We start from the raw sequence: 15,577 nt of genomic DNA on the forward strand, positions 1-15,577 counted from the left end.
TTTTGTATCTATGGGGATTTTTCAGGTTTGATTTATACCTTTGACTCCTTCATTGGCACTCCCAAGAATTTTACGGGTTATGCTCCAGTTCACGGTGAGATCAGTGCTACGCTCGGCTTCAGCAGCTGCCCAGCCTTGCCTCCTTCCCCCGGCTGTGTGCGGTGTGACCTTGTAATGTCATGTCGCACACAGCCAGGTTCAGGGCCGGGCAGCGGCTGATGGAATGCCCAGCGGCACTGCTCGGCTCTGGGTAATGCAGTGGGGGTGGGGGGGGGGGGGGGGGGGGTGTTGAGAAGCGCTCCCCAAAAAAACACCACTGAAGGGGTTAACTTACACTACGATGAATAAAAGTGGAATATTTTGTATTGAGTAAATAATAACTGGGTCTCATAGTATTATTGTAATAAACCAATTATCTTGTGACGTAAGTAAGGCTAATGGAACACACTGCATAAAAGAACAATATAAATCATTGCCTCTGCCTGTATGTATGAAATATATCATGTGTCCCAACCAGGGTGCCAGATGTGTCTTTGTCAGTGTAACATCTGATGGCAGGCGTATTGTGCCCAGATCTGCTCTCCTGTTTATAAAGTGTTATTTAGTGAACTGTTACCTTTTATTGACAGATCATCAAGCGAGAGCCATATGATGCGGGAGTGGATTGGTACTCCTTCGGTGTGGTGCTATTCGAGATGACAACAGGAAAATCCCCCGAGGAGTGCCACATCTCGGCTTTGGCGGGCTGTCATCTGTGCCCGAATACAAGAAACATCATTGAAGAGGTGAGTGTCAGACCCTACTTAGCATTCTTCACCAAGTAACAAAGAGGCCATAAACAATGTGTCAGCGTCTGTTATTTATACAGAACCCCCATTCTCTAGTATCAGCCATGTAGTTGTTCTACGAGCGGTCATGTAGCTGTACATAGGGAAGCTATATGTAGTTACATACGTCAGATTACATTACTGGCTCCACCTCCCTGACACACACAAATAAGTGTTGGCTGAAGGAAACTCCAAGCCAGAGCAATGCCTGCTGCAGGAGTCACTGTACCACTGACATACACTACTGGTCATGTTATACAGCACCGGCATTTTCCCTGTTTCTATTCAAATGTAAGCAAATCAAGTCCAGTGAATGACCCCCAATGGTACCATGATAAGCAGTAACCTGCTAGAGGTTGGGGGAAAGAATACTAAACTACATAGACACACATCCTCTGATTAGGGGAAAATAATGCTTCTTTTCTTTGAGGCTAAAAATCATTTGAGAAATATGTCTCCCAAATATGTGCTGTAAGGAATCAGACTGCAGCTGAACAGAAACTTATTTGCCCTCACGTTCCTCTTTCCAGCTCCTGTGTGGTGACCCTGAGATGCGCCTGGGTGAGAACGGCAACATCAGAGAACATCCATTCTTCACGGGAATCGATTGGGAGAAGTTAGAACACCTGCAGGACCCATTCACTCCCAGCTTCTCCCTGCAGCCGCCACAGTGAAGGTAACATCACTTCCCCAGGTGCAGGAGGTATAACATCATCTCACACAGGAGCAGCCGATACCTCCATCAGTAGCCACATAACAACGTCCAGCTTCCAGAAGAACACCTGGCTTCTCCGTCAGCCCGAATTACACAAGGTGGCAGAACATCGCCCCTCAACTAACAACTACGGTATGTTCTCCAACGCCCATCAAGTACTGGAGACCGAGAGACCGGAACATCAACTCTCTTACTGATTGGGTAAGTACGATCCAACCCACATTATGCGCAATGTTTGGTTTCTGCACATGTGATCACATCGCAGAACAACGAACACCTCTGCTGATTGCAGAGGTGCTTGCGGTGTAGAGCAGCCAGCGATCACAAATGGAGGCAGGGGGTGGAATGCACCTCCTCCTGCATTTGCATTGCTTGAGGATCCCACATGATAAGCTGCTGTGAGCAGCTTATCATGTGCAATCCAAACTGAATCAGGCATCTTCTAAAAATGTATATAAAATATAACATCAATGGCGAGGGTTTGGCTGGCTTATCTGGGGAGGACGGGGGCCAGAACTGATGTTATATCTTATATACATTTAAGCTGCAAGGCAAAGTTTCCTTGGTTTTGCAAGCCGACCTACAACTGCAAGCCTGAGAGAGATGAGACTTACTCAGGCTGCAGTCGCAGCGTCACAGCCACCGATGGTCCTGATGTTTTTCTAAACTGCAATCGCAGTTTGTTATGATCACAAATGGAGGCCGGGGTGGAATGCACCTCCTCCTGCATTTGCACTGCTTAAGGATTGAAGATTAAGCATTATACACATACCACCCCAGGGCCAATAGCCTAACAGCGCACCCCTACTCTCTCCTGCCTTACCATCGCTCGCACCACCCCCCATCATCCATGCCCACATTGCTGCTCTCTCTAACTCCCCCCTCAGCGTCTCTGCCCCCACCCTCTCTCTAACTCCCCCCTCAGCGTCTCTGCACTCACCCTCTCTCTCTAACTCCCCACTCAGCGTCTCTGCCCCCACCCTCTCTCTAACTCACCCCTCAGCGTCTCTGCCCTCACCCTCTCTCTCTAATTCCCCCCTCAGCGTCTCTGCCCTCACCCTCTCTCTCTAACTCCCCCCTCAGCCTCTCTGCCCTCACCCTCTCTCTCTAACTCCCCCCTCAGCCTCTCTGCCCTCACCCTCTCTCTCTAACTCCCCCCTCTCTCTAACTCCCCCCTCAGTGTCTCTGCCCTCACCCTATCTCTCTAACTCCCCCCTCAGCCTCTCTGCCCTCACTAACTCTCTAACTCCCCCCTCAGCGTCTCTGCCCTTACCCTCTCTCGAACTCCCCCCTCAGTGTCTCTGCCCTCACCCTCTCTCTAACTCCCCCCTCAGCCTCTCTGCCCTCACTAACTCTCTAACTCCCCCCCTCAGCGTCTCTGCCCTCACCCACTCTCTAACTAACCCCTCAGCGTCTCTGCCCTCACCCTCTCTCTAACTCCCCCCTCAGAGTCTCTGCCCTCACCCTCTATCTCCCCCCTCAGCGAAAATGCCCTCACCCTCTCTCTAACTCCCCCCTCAGCGTCTCTGCGCTCACCTTCACTCTAACTCCCCCTCAGCCTCTCTGCCCATACCCACTCTCTAACTCCCCCTTCAGCGTCTCTGCCCTCACCCTCTCGCTAACTCCCAAATCAGCGTCTCTGCCCTCTCCCTCTCTCTAACTCTCCCCTCGGCGTCAAAGCCCTCACCCTCTCTCTAACTCCACCCTCAGCGTCTTTGCCCTCATATATCTAACTCCCCCCTCAGCGGCTCTGCCCTCACCCTCTCTCTAACTCCCCCATCAGTGTCTCTGCCCTCACCCTCTCTCTAACTCCCCCCTCAGCGTCTCTGCCCTCACCCTCTCTCTAACTCCACCCTCAGCGTCTCTGTCCTCTCCCTCTCTCTAACTCTCCCCTCAGCATCTCTGCCCTCACCCACTCTCTAACTCTCCCCCTCTATCTAACTCCCCCCTCAGCGTCTCTGCCCTCACACTCCAACTCCAGTCCAACCCATATTATGCGCAATGTTTGGTTTCTGCACATGTAATCACATCGCAGAACAACAAACACCTCTGCTGATTGCAGAGGTGCTTGCGATGTAGAGCAGCCAGCGATCGCAAATGGAGGCAGGGGGTGGAATGCACCTCCTCCTGCATTTGCATTGCTTGAGGATCCCACATGATAAGCTGCTGTGAGCAGCTTGTCATGTGCAATCCAAACTGAATCAGGCATCTTCTAAAAATGTATATAAAATATAACATCAATGGCGAGGGTTTGGCTGGCTTATCTGGGGAGGACGGAGGCCAGAACTACACCTGCAAGCCTGAGAGAGATGAGACTTACTCAGGCTGCAGTCGCAGCGTCACAGCCACCGATGGTCGTGATGTTTTTCTAAACTGCAATTGCAGTTTGTTATGATCACAAATGGAGGCAGGGGGTGGAATGCACCTCCTCCTGTGTTTGCACTGCTTAAGGATTGAGGATTAAGCGTTATACACATACCACCCCCGGGTCAATAGCCTAACAGCGCACCCCCACTCTCTCCTGCCTTACCATCACTCGCACCACCCCCCATCGTCCATGCCCACACTGCTGTTCTCTCTAACTCCCCCCTCAGCGTCTCTGTCCTCACCCTCTCTGCCCTCGCCCACTCTCTAACTCCCCCCTCAGCGTCTCTGCCCTCACCCTCTCTGCCCTTGCCCACTCTCTAACTCCCCCCACAGCGTCTCTGCCCTCACCCTCTCTCTAACTCCCCCCTCAGCGTCTCTGCCCTCACCCTCTCTCTAACTCCCCCCCTCAGCCCTCACTAACTCTCTAACTCCCCCCTCAGCGTCTCTGCCCTCACCCTCTCTCTAACTCCCCCCTCAGCCTCACTGCCCTCACTAACTCTCTAACTCCCCCCTCAGCTTCTCTGCCCTCACCCTCTCTCTCTAACTCCCCCCTCACCCTCTCTCTAACTCCCCCCTCACCCTCTCTCTCTAACTCCCGCCTCAGCCTCTCTGCCCTCACCCTCTCTCTAACTCCCCCCTTAGCCTCTCTGCCCTCACTAACTCTCTAACTCCCCCCTCAGCTTCTCTGCCCTCACCCTCTCTCTCTAACTCCCCCCTCACCCTCTCTCTAACTCCCCCCTCAGCGTCTCTGCCCTCACCCTCTCTCTCTAACTCCCCCCTCAGCCTCTCTGCCCTCACCCACTCTCTAACTCCCCCCTCTCTCTAACTCCCCCCTCATTGTCTCTGCCCTCACCCTCTCTCTAACTCCCCCCTCAGCCTCTCTGCCCTCACTAACTCTCTAACTCCCCCCTCAGCGTCTCTGCCCTCACCCTCTCTCTAACTCCCCCCTCAGCCTCTCTGCCCTCACTAACTCTCTAACTCCCCCCTCAGCGTCTCTGCCCTCACCCTCTCTCTAATCCCCCCCTCAGCCTCTCTGCCATCACCCACTCTCTAACTCCCCCCTCAGTGTCTCTTCCCTCACCCACTCTCTAACTCCCCCCTCAGCGTCTCTGCCCTCACCCTCTCTCTAACTCCCCCCCCCTCAGTGTCTCTGCCCTCACCCTCTCTATAACTCCCCCCCTCAGAGTCTCTGCCCTCACCCTCTATCTCCCCCCTCAGCGTTAATGCCCTCACCCTCTCTCTAACTCCCCCCTCAGCTCTAACTCTCTAACTCCCCCCTCAGCATCTCTGCCCTCAACCTCTCTATCTAACTCCCCCCTCACCCTCTCTCTAACTCCCCCCTCAGCGTCTCTGCCCTCACCCTCTCTCTCTAACTCCACCCTCAGCCTCTCTGCCCTCACCCACTCTCTAACTCCCCCCTCTCTTTAACTCCGCTCTCAGTGTCTCTGCCCTCACCCTCTCTCTCTAACTCCCCCCTCAGCCTCTCTGCCCTCACTAACTCTCTAACGCCCCCCTTAGCGTCTCTGCCCTCACCCTCTCTCTAACTCCCCCCTCAGCCTCTCTGCCCTCACCCTCTCTCTAAACCCCCCCCCCCTCAGCCTCTCTGCCATCACCCACTCTTTAACTCCCCCCTCAGTGTCTCTGCCCTCACCCACTCTCTAACTCCACCCCCTCAGCGTCTCTGCCCTCACCCTCTCTCTAACTCCCCCCTCAGCATCTCTGCCCTCACCCTCTCTCTAACTCCACCCTCAGCCTCTCTGCCCTCACCCACTCTCTAACTCCCCCCTCTCTTTAACTCCGCTCTCAGTGTCTCTGCCCTCACCCTCTCTCTCTAACTCCCCCCTCAGCCTCTCTGCCCTCACTAACTCTCTAACGCCCCCCTTAGCGTCTCTGCCCTCACCCTCTCTCTAACTCCCCCCTCAGCGTCTCTGCCCTCACCCTCTCTCTAAACCCCCCCCCCTCAGCCTCTCTGCCATCACCCACTCTTTAACTCCCCCCTCAGTGTCTCTGCCCTCACCCTCTCTCTCTAACTCCCCCCTCAGCCTCTCTGCCCTCACTAACTCTCTAACGCCCCCCTTAGCGTCTCTGCCCTCACCCTCTCTCTAACTCCCCCCTCAGAGTCTCTGCCCTCACCCTCTCTCTAAACCCCCCCCCCCTCAGCCTCTCTGCCATCACCCACTCTTTAACTCCCCCCTCAGTGTCTCTGCCCTCACCCACTCTCTAACTCCTCCCCCTCAGCGTCTCTGCCCTCACCCTCTCTCTAACTCCCCCCTCAGCATCTCTGCCCTCACCCTCTCTGCCCTTGCCCACTCTCTAACTCCTCCCACAACATCTCTGCCCTCACCCTCTCTCTAACTCCCCCCTCAGCGTCTCTGCCCTCACCCTCTCTCTAACTCCCCCCCTCAGCCCTCACTAACTCTCTAACTCCCCCCTCAGCGTCTCTGCCCTCACCCTCTCTCTAACTCCCCCCTCAGCCTCTCTGCCCTCACCCTCTCTCTAACTCCCCCCTCAGCCTCTCTGCCCTCACTAACTCTCTAACTCCCCCCTCAGCATCTCTGCCCTCACCCTCTCTGCCCTTGCCCACTCTCTAACTCCCCCCACAGCGTCTCTGCCCTCACCCTCTCTCTAACTCCCCCCTCAGCGTCTCTGCCCTCACCCTCTCTCTAACTCCCCCCTCAGCCCTCACTAACTCTCTGACTCCCCCCTCAGCGTCTCTGCCCTCACCCTTTCTCTAACTCCCCCCTCAGCCTCTCTGTCCTCACCCTCTCTCTAACTCCCCCCTCAGCCTCTCTGCCCTCACTAACTCTCTAACTCCCCCCTCAGCTTCTCTGCCCTCACCCTCTCTCTCTAACTCCCCCCTCACCCTCTCTCTAACTCCCCCCTCAGCATCTCTGCCCTCACCCTCTCTCTCTAACTCCCCCCTCAGCCTCTCTGCCCTCACTAACTCTCTAACTCCCCCCTCAGCGTCTCTGCCCTCACCCTCTCTCTAACTCCCCCCTCAGCCCTCACTAACTCTCTGACTCCCCCCTCAGCGTCTCTGCCCTCACCCTTTCTCTAACTCCCCCCTCAGCCTCTCTGTCCTCACCCTCTCTCTAACTCCCCCCTCAGCCTCTCTGCCCTCACTAACTCTCTAACTCCCCCCTCAGCTTCTCTGCCCTCACCCTCTCTCTCTAACTCCCCCCTCACCCTCTCTCTAACTCCCCCCTCAGCATCTCTGCCCTCACCCTCTCTCTCTAACTCCCCCCTCAGCCTCTCTGCCCTCACTAACTCTCTAACTCCCCCCTCAGCGTCTCTGCCCTCACCCTCTCTCTAACTACCCCCTCAGCGTCTCTGCCCTCACCCTCTCTCTAAACCCCCCCCCCCTCAGCCTCTCTGCCATCACCCACTCTTTAACTCCCCCCTCAGTGTCTCTGCCCTCACCCACTCTCTAACTCCCCCCCCCTCAGTGTCTCTGCCCTCACCCTCTCTCTAACTCCCCCCTCAGCGTCTCTGCCCTCACCCTCTCTGCCTTTGCCCACTCTCTAACTCCCCCCACAACGTCTCTGCCCTCACCCTCTCTCTAACTCCCCCCTCAGCGTCTCTGCCCTCACCCTCTCTCTAACTCCCCCCCCTCAGCCCTCACTAACTCTCTAACTCCTCCCTCAGCGTCTCTGCCCTCACCCTCTCTCTAACTCCCCCCTCAGCCTCTCTGCCCTCACTAACTCTCTAACTCCCCCCTCAGCATCTCTGCCCTCACCCTCTCTGCCCTTGCCCACTCTCTAACTCCCCCCACAGCGTCTCTGCCCTCACCCTCTCTCTAACTCCCCCCTCAGCGTCTCTGCCCTCACCCTCTCTCTAACTTCCCCCTCAGCCCTCACTAACTCTCTAACTCCCCCCTCAGCATCTCTGCCCTCACCCTTTCTCTAACTCCCCCCTCAGCCTCTCTGTCCTCACCCTCTCTCTAACTCCCCCCTCAGCCTCTCTGCCCTCACTAACTCTCTAACTCCCCCCTCAGCTTCTCTGCCCTCACCCTCTCTCTCTCTAACTCCCCCCTCACCCTCTGTCTAACTCCCCCCTCAGCATCTCTGCCCTCACCCTCTCTCTCTAACTCCCCCATCAGCCTCTCTGCCCTCACCCTCTCTTTAACTCCCCCCTCAGCCTCTCTGCCTTCACTAACTCTCAAACTCCCCCCTTAGCTTCTCTGCCCTCACCCTCTCTCTCTAACTCCCCCCTCACCCTCTCTCTAACTCCCCCCTCAGCGCCTCTGCCCTCACCCTCTCTCTCTAACTCCCCCCTCAGCCTCTCTGCCCTCACCCACTCTCGAACTCCCCCCTCTCTCTAACTCCCCCCTCATTGTCTCTGCCCTCACCCTCTCTCTCTAACTCCCCCCTCAGCCCCTCTGCCCTCACTAAGGGGGAGATTCTCTAAGAATCTCCGCCCCCCTTCGCCGCGCATCGCATATTTAATTATCGCATATGCTGTAACATATGCGATAATTAAGGCAAAGGACAGCTCTTGCGTTAAGAGCTGTCCTTTGCGGTCCCAGCAGGTCCCGGCGGCTCTCCCCTCCCTCCCACACCCGGCGCTGCTGCTGCTGCACCGGGCTCTCCTCCTCCCTGCACCCGGAAGAGGATTAGTGCAGGGAGGAGGTCACAGGTCCGGGCAGCACTGCGCTGTGCTGCCCGGACACAGGTGAGGGGGCGATGCAGGGCGGCGGGGGGTCGGCGCGGGGCGGCGGAGGGTTGCGATAGGCTTCTTGGGGCATCGCCAGATTTTTCTGGCGATGCCCCCCGCCGCGATAACCCGGCGGGGGATGCTTACAGCATCCCAAAATGCGGTAAAAACCCCGATAACGGGGTTTTTACCGCATTTTTAGCTTAGAGAATCCCGCCCTGACTTTTTAACTCCCCCCTCAGCATCTCTGCCCTCACCGTCTCTCTAACTCCCCCCTCAGCGTCTCTGCCCTCACCCTCTCTCTAACTCCCCCCTCAGCCTCTCTGCCCTCACTAACTCTCTAACTCCCCCCTCAGCGTCTCTGCCCTCACCCTCTCGCTAACCCCCCCCCTCAGCCTCTCTGCCATCACCCACTCTCTAACTCCCCCCTCAGTGTCTCTGCCCTCACCCACTCTCTAACTCCCCCCTCAGCGTCTCTGCCCTCACCCTCTCTCTAACTCCCCCCCCTCAGTGTCTCTGCCCTCACCCTCTCTCTCTAACTCCCCCCCTCAGAGTCTCTGCCCTCACCCTCTATCTCCCCCCTCAGCGTTAATGCCCTCACCCTCTCTCTAACTCCCCCCTCAGCTCTAACTCTCTAACTCCCCCCTCAGCATCTCTGCCCTAACCCTCTCTCTCTAACTCCCCCCTCACCCTCTCTCTAACTCCCCCCTCAGCGTCTCTGCCCTCACCCTCTATCTCTAACTCCACCCTCAGCCTCTCTGCCCTCACCCACTCTCTAACTCCCCCCTCTCTCTAACTCCCCCCTCAGTGTCTCTGCCCTCACCCTCTCTCTCTAACTCCCCCCTCAGCCTCTCTGCCCGCACTAACTCTCTAACTCCCCCCCTCAGCGTCTCTGCCCTCACCCTCTCTCTAACTCCCCCCCCTCAGTGTCTCTGCCCTCACCCTCTCTATAACTCCCCCCCTCAGAGTCTCTGCCCTCACCCTCTATCTCCCCCCTCAGCGTTAATGCCCTCACCCTCTCTCTAACTCCCCCTCAGCATATCTGCCCTCACCTTCACTCTAACTCCCCCTCAGCCTCTCTGCCCATACCCACTCTCTAACTCCCCCTTCAGCGTCTCTGCCCTCACCCTCTCTCTAACTCCCAAATCAGCGTTTCTGACCTCTCCCTCTCTCTAACTCCACCCTCAGCGTCTCTGCCCTCACCCTCTCTCTAACTCCCCCCCTCAGCCCTCACTAACTCCCCCCTCAGCGTCTCTGCCCTCACCCTCTCTCTAACTCCCCCCTCAGCCTCTCTGCCCTCACTAACTCTCTAACTCACCCCTCAGCGTCTCTGCCCTCACCCTCTCTCTAACTCCCCCCTCAGCGTCTCTGCCCTCACGCTCTCTCTAACCCCCAGTCAGCCTCTCTGCCATCACCCACTCTCTAACTCCCCCCTCAGTGTCTCTGCCCTCACCCAATCTCTAACTCCCCCCCTCAGCATCTCTGCCACCCTCTCTCTAACTCCCCCCCCCCTCAGTGTCTCTGCCCTCACCCTCTCTATAACTCCCCCCTCAGAGTCTCTGCCCTCACCCTCTATCTCCCCCCTCAAATGGTGTCTGCAGCGCTTAAGTGGGGAGGCGTCATGTAAAAAGCAACCCTAAATGCGGCGAAAACGCATCCCAAGGATTGGTCTGTCCATCAAGTACTGGAGACCGAGAGACCGGAACATCAACTCTCTAAAGCCTCTTAAAATCTGAGCACTTTAGCCAAAGGATTCCCGCCTCATCTGTGACACCAACCTGCTGCACATCTGTGATACCAACTTGCTGCATGTCTGCACTTTAAACGTACTGACAGCCTGCCTAAATCATCGCTCCCCAGCAATGGCTATGACTGCCAGCTGCATGCGGCTGTCACCACGTGAGAGTGTACAGGACACTGACCTTGGAAGAACGGAGATCAGCTTGTGCGGACGGTACAGCCGTAGCAGTCCGGGACCATGGACCATCGGCTTCTCCACACAGTAAGGTACTCCTGGTACCTCAACACACAGGACACATGCTCTAACTTTCTATCTATAACGTGCAATACATCGCGCGCATCAAGTGCAGTCCAAAAATTAAGCCAGCCTGCGACTGCAAGCCTGAGTAAGAGGAGACTTACTTAGGCTGTAGTCGTAGAGGGTGAACGTGACCGATGGTCGCCGTGTCCTTGTAAACTGCCATTGCATCGCAGTTTGATATGATCACAAATGCCGGCAGGGGATGGTATGCACCTCCTCCTGCATTTGCATTGCTTGAGGATCCCACGTGATAAGCTGCTGTGAGCAGCTTATCATATGTGACCCAAGCTGAATTTATATAAAATATAAAATCAAAGGCGAGGAATTGGCTGGCAACTTGGGGCGGATGGAGGCCAGAACTGATTTTATATTTTATATAAATATACATTTACGCTGCAAGGTGAAATTCCTTCACCTTGCAAGCCAGCCTGCGACTGCAAGACTGAGTAAGGGGAGAATTACTTAAGCTGTAGCCATAGAGGGACACTGCAACCGACGGTCACAATGTCCCTCTAAACTGCCATTGCATCACAGTTTGATTTGATCACAAATTCCGGCAAGGGGTGGTATGCACCTCCTCCTGCATTTGCATTGCTTGAGGATCCCACATGATAAGCTGCTTATCATTTGCGACCCAAGAATAGAATAGAATCAACTTTATTGGCCACGTGTGCTTGCGCACACTAGGAATTTTGGGGGGATTTACAGTGCAGCATCAAGAATGGATAAAGGGGGGGGGGAGGCATTACATACATTACATTGAGACATTACATGCGGGGACCACATTTTTAAAGGGCAAAATTCGCCCTGCCCCTCTAGCAGCACCCCACTTAAACAGTCTCACGGGGAAGCCCGGCGCCGCCGTAGACGGCGATACCCGGCGCTTACCCGGCAGCAAAGCAACTTCGGAGGGGCCAGGCCCGCCCCCTTTGATGACGGCGGCGGCTGGGCCCGCACCCTTTGATGACATTTTTTAAAAAATATTAATTTTTTACACTGACACTTGCATGGATCTGAATGATCCATGTAGGCTTCTGCTGATACGAATTAGTATTTAATGGCTGATAAATACAAATTCGTGTTGAATAAATACGTATGCATACGACATCAGTAAAATATAAAAAAAAAAAAAAAAAACTCCCCTCTGGTAATATCCACCCACTATTATTGCTTAGCACAAATCTCTGCGTGTATATGTGCTCCCCATGGGAGATCGACACCAGCAAAGTTGCTTAGCAAAATTGCTTAGAAAAATTGATTAGCACAGATCTCTACGTGTGTATGCCCCTTTACTCAGGCTGCAGTCGCAAAGGGTCACAGCCACCGATGGTCCCGATGTTCTTCTAAACTGCAATCACAGTTTGATACGATGGCAAATGGAGGCAGGGGGTAGAATGCACCTCCTCCTGCATTTGCATTACTTAAGGATTGCACATGATAAACTATTGCAAGCAACTTATCATATGCAATCCAAACTGAGAGCCTGATTTAGACCTGTTCTCTATGCTGGGAAATAAATGGTGACTGCAGCGCTTAAGTGGGGAGGCGTCCTGTAAAAAGCAACCCTGAGTGCGGCGAAACGCATCCCAAGGATTGGTCTGTCCATCAAGTACTGGAGACCGAGAGACCGGAACATCAACTCTCTAAAGCCTCTTAAAATCTGAGCACTTTAGCCAGGTTGACAAAGCCGGCCTGAGCGCTCGAAACGCGTTTCCAAAGGATTCCTGCCTCATCTGTGACACCAACCTGCGGCACATCTGTGATACCAACTTGCTGCATGTCTGCACTTTAAACGTACTGACAGCCTGCCTAAATCATCGCTCCCCAGCAATGCTATGACTGCCAGCTGCATGCGGCTGTCACCACGTGAGAGTGTACAGGACACTGACCTAGGAAGAACGTAGATCAGCTTGTGCTAACGGTACGGTCGTAGCAGTCCGGGACCATGGACCATCGGCTTCTCCACACAGTAAGGTACTCCTGGTACCTCAACACACAGGACACATGTCACATGCTCTAACTTTCTATCTATAACGTGCAATACATCGCGCGCATCAAGTGCAGTCCAAAAATTAAGCCGGCCTGCGACTGCAAGCCTGAGTAAGAGGAGACTTACTTAGGCTGTAGTCGTAGAGGGTGAATGTGACCGATGGTCGCAGTGTCCTTGTAAACTGCCATTGCATCGCGGTTTGATATGATCACAAATGCCGGCAGGTGGTGGTATGCACCTCCTCCTGCATTTGCATTGCTTGAGGATCCCACGTGATAAGCTGCTGTGAGCAGCTTATCATATGTGACCCAAGCTGAATTTATATAAAATATAAAATCAAAGGCGAGGAATTGGCTGGCAACTTGGGGCGGATGGAGGCCAGAACTGATTTTATATTTTATATAAATATACATTTACGCTGCAAGGTGAAGTTCCTTCGCCTTGCAAGCCAGCCTGCGACTGCAAGACTGAGTAAGGGGAGAATTACTTAAGCTGTAGCCATAGAGGGACACTGCAACCGATGGTCACAATGTCCCTCTAAACTGCCATTGCATCGCAGTTTGATTTGATCACAAATGCCGGCAAGGGGTGGTATGCACCTCCTCCTGCATTTGCATTGCTTGAGGATCCCACATGATAAGCTGCTTATCATTTGCGACCCAAGAATAGAATAGAATTAACTTTATTGGCCATGTGTGCTTGCGCACACTAGGAATTTTTGGGGGATTTACAGTGCAGCGTAAATCATGGATAAGGGGGGGGGGGGGGAGGCATTACATACATTACATTGAGACATTACATGCGGGGACCACATTTTTAAAGAGCAAAATTCGCCCTGCCCCTCTAGCAGCGCCCCACTTAAACAGCCTCACGGGGAATCCCAGCGCCGCCGCAGACGGCGATACCCGGCGCTTACCCGGCAGCGGAGCGACTTCGGAGGGGCCAGGCCCGCCCCCTTTGATGACGGAGGCTGGGCCCGCACCCTTTGATGACATTTTTTTAATATTTATTTTTTAAACTGACACTTGCACGGATCTGAATGATCCATGTAGGCTTCTGCTGATACGAATTAGTATTTAATGGCTGATAAATATAAATTCGTATTGAAAAAATACGTATGCATACGACATCAGTAAAATATGAGAAAAAAAAAGAAAACAAAACCTCCCCTCTGGTAATATCCACCCACTATTATTGCTTAGCACAAATCTCTGCGTGTATATGTGCTCCCCATGGGAGATCGACACCAGCAAAGTTGCTTAGCAAAATTGCTTAGAAAAATTGCTTAGCACAGATCTCTACGTGTGTATGCTCCTTTACTCAGGCTGCAGTCGCAAAGGGTCACAGCCACCGATGGTCCCGATGTTCTTCTAAACTGCAATCACAGTTTGATATGATGGCAAATGGAGGCAGGGGGTGGAATGCACCTCCTCCTGCATTTGCATTGCTTAAGGATTGCACATGATAAACTATTGCAAGCAGCTTATCATATGCAATCCAAACTGAGAGCCTGATTCAGACCTGTTCTCTATGCAGGGAAAAAAATGGTGTCTGCAGCGATTAAGTGGGGAGGCGTCCTGTAAAAAGCAACCCTGAGTGCGGCGAAACGCATCCCAAGGATTGGTCTGTCCATCAAGTACTGGAGACCGAGAGACCGGAACATCAACTCTCTAAAGCCTCTTAAAATCTGAGCACTTTAGCCAGGTTGACAAAGCCGGCCTGAGCGCTCGAAACGCGTTTCCAAAGGATTCCTGCCTCATCTGTGACACCAACCTGCGGCACATCTGTGATACCAACTTGCTGCATGTCTGCACTTTAAACGTACTGACAGCCTGCCTAAATCATCGCTCCCCAGCAATGCTATGACTGCCAGCTGCATGCGGCTGTCACCACGTGAGAGTGTACAGGACACTGACCTAGGAAGAACGTAGATCAGCTTGTGCGGACGGTACGGCCGTAGCAGTCCGGGACCATGGACCATCGGCTTCTCCACACAGTAAGGTACTCCTGGTACCTCAACACACAGGACACATGTCACATGCTCTAACTTTCTATCTATAACGTGCAATACATCGCTCGCATCAAGTGCAGTCCAAAAATTAAGCCGGCCTGCGACTGCAAGCCTGAGTAAGAGGAGACTTACATAGGCTGTAGTCGTAGAGGGTGAACGTGACCGATGGTCGCAGTGTCCTTGTAAACTGCCATTGCATCGCAGTTTGATATGATCACAAATGCCGGCAGGGGGTGGTATGCACCTCCTCCTGCATTTGCATTGCTTGAGGATCCCACGTGATAAGCTGCTGTGAGCAGCTTATCATATGTGACCCAAGCTGAATTTATATAAAATATAAAATCAAAGGCGAGGAATTGGCTGGCAACTTGGGGCGGATGGAGGCCAGAACTGATTTTATATTTTATATAAATACACATTTACGCTGCTAGGTGAAGTTCCTTCGCCTTGCAAGCCAGCCTGCGACTGCAAGACTGAGTAAGGGGAGACTTACTTAAGCTGTAGCCATAGAGGGACACTGCAACCGATGGTCACAATGTCCCTCTAAACTGCCATTGCATCGCAGTTTGATTTGATCACAAATGACGGCAAGAGGTGGTATGCAACTCCTCCTGCATTTGCATTGTTTGAGGATCCCACATGATAAGCTGCTTATCATTTGCGACCCAAGAATAGAATAGAATAGAATCAACTTTATTGGCCATGTGTGCTTGCGCACACTAGGAATTTTTGGGGGATTTACAGTGCAGCATCAAGCATGGATAAGGGGGGGGGAAGGCATTACATACATAACATTGGGCCTTATTCTGGTCTGTGCGTACTTTCCTGAATTCTTACGGATGGCGTTTTTTAGCCGTCTGCGCATGCGTGGGGAACGCTATGCGCATGTGCCACGCATGGTCTCCGTACTTGTTCTCACTAATACCGTACAGAAATGTGCACAGCAATCACTCTGGAAATATGGGCGTCTTAT

At 53.6% G+C, this 15,577-nt stretch overlaps 1 long non-coding RNA gene across 3 annotated transcripts in view; it reads right to left on the reverse strand.

The window, feature by feature from the left end:
* Positions 1-15,577, reverse strand: part of LOC146046264 (uncharacterized) — a 169,477-nt gene that overhangs the window by 14,178 nt on the left and 139,722 nt on the right. For all 3 annotated transcript variants that reach the window (XR_014465820.1, XR_014465818.1, XR_014465819.1), the window contains one exon: positions 617-752. This is a non-coding gene — a long non-coding RNA (uncharacterized LOC146046264). The remainder of the gene's footprint in view (positions 1-616; positions 753-15,577) is intronic.

Source organism: Crinia signifera, chromosome 11 (genome assembly GCF_055691185.1).
Source record: "Crinia signifera chromosome 11, ASM5569118v1, whole genome shotgun sequence".
NCBI lineage: Eukaryota > Metazoa > Chordata > Amphibia > Anura > Myobatrachidae > Crinia > Crinia signifera.